At 43.5% G+C, this 3,374-nt stretch overlaps 1 protein-coding gene across 3 annotated transcripts in view; it reads left to right on the top strand.

Moving 5' to 3' along the window:
- CUNH4orf33 (chromosome unknown C4orf33 homolog) overlaps positions 1–3,374 on the top strand; it is a 54,833-nt gene that overhangs the window by 1,751 nt on the left and 49,708 nt on the right. The gene's annotated exons all lie outside the window — the stretch shown is intronic.

Genomic DNA, 3,374 nt, shown 5'->3' with positions numbered 1-3,374 from the left:
CCCCCCCTTTATTTTTTTATTTAACCCTGATTTCTTTGGAGTAGGGAACACAGTGAGATTGAGTGACTTGCTTCTTGTGGAGAATTACATGAAAGGTGCATATGATCTTTCTCTTCAGTTGATACGTATCTTCATAGTTGCTTCACTTTAGTCTCCTTTGAGAGAACCAGTGCACCCCTCTTCCCCCCTCCCCATTTGTGCTGCTTATTGCTCAAGGAGTTTTGGGATCAATACCTTAATACTAATGTGTATGATTTGCATCTCTAACTTGCATTGAACTGTTCTTGTGGATGGTTATCTGCATATAATCATTTTGTAGTTCTGCGTAGGTGAAATGATGTATCACTTCCACTTCAGTTTCTTTCCCCCTCTTGTTTCCCCCGTTATTCAGTAACATACTTCATTCACATACAGAACACCCACGTTTAAGATTTGTTAAGGAGTTTATTCTCTTCCACTCTCCTTTATTAAAATTAGATCATTGTTCACATAGAGGAATTTTAATAGAATACTTAGAATGACTTGTGGCAGTACCACACTGTGTAACATGGAGCAGAATAACTCAGACCTGTTTAATTAATATACTAATTGTATGATCCTCTTCTTACTCAGTTATATACTTGCTGCCTCTCTCTCAGATGTGATTTTTGTATCCATTTTGAAGTATGTAATCTTATTGCCCTCTAAAGGATGACTGTTGCTGCCACAAGTTTCTGTACCGTCCTTTCTGATGTTTGTGAGTACGTTGCCCTCTAGTGGCTGCATTTTCCAGAGATTATAAGGCCCAGTGGAAATAGTTTTTCTCCCATTTGTTGAAACTTTGAAACTTCCTGAATTTTGGCAAGGCAGTGATGTGCCTTGACGTGGGTGTATAAGGAATATTCTGCATCTTATTCACCCTAAACACCATATGCAAGGGTCTGTCAGACTTTCTGTCCCTGCTCTATTTGTTCCCTCTTGGGGACAAATAAGAGGGATGGTGCTGTGCCCTCTTTCTCCTTTGTAGGCTGTTAGTTTAAGTTAGAATAATTTTAAGCTTGCATTCTAGTAGTTTTAATAGGCCTCTGGCTTAATTTAGGCCATATTCTCAGAAGTGAGGCTAAGGGTATGCTAGACCTTGCCTTTGTACCACCCTAACAGTTTTTATGGCAGTCTAAAGGGAAAGCAGTTAGACGTCTATGCCCAAGTTTGTGGACCTTGATGAAAGGTGGTTTGTTAGCCTTATGGTGGGAGAGCATGAGCCGCCAGTCAAGCAGGTGCTCCTGAGGCTTGAGGAGCCTGATTCATTGTGCCCTGGGAATTCCTGTGCACGACTAGGTCCTTCAAGCCCCAGGAGTGCCTGCATAGCTTTTCCTTCTTAGAGATGTGCCACTCAGTCTCCGGGGTGCACCTTTGTAAGCAAGGAGAGATGGGGTTTCACACTTGCAGGGAACATGCTCCCAGGGAATCTCTGGGGCCTGTTCTCTGCTAGTGGGGAACTCCAGGTTTCTGCACTTAGAGACATGCCTCGGGGATTCCCCAGGATGGGTCTCTGCAAATGGGTAACCTAAGCTTTCCCTGCCTAAAGACATGCCCCAGGAAATCTCCAGATGCTCCTCTGCAAGTGGGGAACTCCAGGTTCGCCTGCTTAGAGATGCGTCCAGGGGAATCTGGTCATGCCTCTTCAAGCAGGGAACGTGTGGCTCATTTTTCTTCAGGATCAAAGGGTGAGACAGCAGGTGACTTGTTTCACCCAGTGAAGTGGATCAGCTTTGTTGGGCCATGTACTAGTATAGCTGATCGACTTCATTCGGTGACCTCTTTATTATTACACAACTTCCTTCGGGGAAAATAAATTGAGTTATAGGTAAGAGAAACTTCTTGAGAAGACTATTCCGTTATTAGGACGTCAGATCTTGATTAAGTGTTCAGGTCTATGTTTTAACTCGACTGACAAGATCACACGCACGTTGTCTTTATGACTATATTTGTTGAAGTTTCTGTCAAGTATTATAAACCTTTGTTTGAAGCGGGGATAAAAATTGTTCAGTGCTAAGTTGTATCCTTCTGGCATCCTTTGCTGATGTTTCCATCTGTAGACATAATTAAGATCCAACCCCTCATAGAATCTAGTCCCTGAATTTGAATAAGCTCTCCCTAACAGGCTGGCCACTTGTTTAAAGTCTTAGGATTTTAATGTGTATAGATTCTAAGTTGTAAGGACTTATTTTTGCTTGGATTATTAAAGGGCCTGAATTCATGGCAAAAGTGGGCTGTGCTGGGGCTCCTTTAATCTTGCAGGTTCCCCCTTGTGCCGCGCCCCCCTCCCCTCCAAATTGGTGGAGGGATGCCCCTTGCAGCTTGCTTCTGATCGGCAGGAAAGTGAAAACTGCGGTTTTAAATATGGTGCCATTTTTGCCTCCTACCACTGGGGCCCAGTGGGGGCCACTGCTTGCTGCTGATTGGAGGCAAAAACAGTGCCACATAAAACCGTGGTTTTTGCTTCCCTGCCAATCAGGAGTGAGCTGCAAGTGGGGCCCCCTCCACCAGTCAGTGGCAAGGGCAGGGCACGTGGGGAAGCATGCAAGATTAAAGGAGCAGCAGTACAACCCACTTGTGCTGTGAATTTGTTAGGGCCCTAATCATTTAAAGTATATCTAGATCCGTGGTTCTCAACCTCTTCAGATTTGAGGCCCCCCTCCATACCTTTTTGTGAATTGAGCAGCATCCCACTTCAAAAACTGCTTGCTTGCAGAGGGTCCAGATAGACAGGGAGAGTTTGAGCTGCCCGTACTTGCTTATCTCACCACTTCCTGCAGCACCCTTCAAAGGATCTCCTGGGGCCCTGGTTGAGAAACACTGATCTAGATATGTGTAGTGTGGTGTTCTTTATTTAGTAGCAATATTCATAATTGGAGAATTTTAATAAAGTTTGCTTTTGCATTCATGCTGTGAGAATAGTGTCCATCAAAAGCAACTTAAATCTGTAGGAGTCAACACCTTTCCATGTCAGGGAAAGCTTGCTGTTTTCCATAAAGATGTATAGTGGAGGCAATTCTCATTTGCATTCTTGAATGGTACCTGGCTGTTTGAAGGTCTGGCATGATTGGAGTCTTGCTTGGATAAAACAGCAAGTCAGTCAAATAAACAAAAAGTTATTAAAAGTTAAGGAGATGATGCTGTGGATGTTTCTCAAAGTTTCATTTAAACATAACATAGAAGCTGCATAATAATAGATGTAAGGCTTCCCTAAAGAAACTGCTCTGTAGGCATGAACATCATGACAGCTGTATGTTTAGCATAATACATGCTGGAGTGTTGCAGCTGAGCAGGTGCTACTCAGTCACAGGACAGGTGTGTTCACCTGTAGTCAGCAAAGATTTAATCTTCCTCCT

This window comes from Alligator sinensis, unplaced genomic scaffold (assembly GCF_000455745.1).
Source record: "Alligator sinensis unplaced genomic scaffold, ASM45574v1 scaffold150_1, whole genome shotgun sequence".
NCBI lineage: Eukaryota > Metazoa > Chordata > Crocodylia > Alligatoridae > Alligator > Alligator sinensis.
This window is presented reverse-complemented; position numbering and strand designations above follow the sequence as displayed.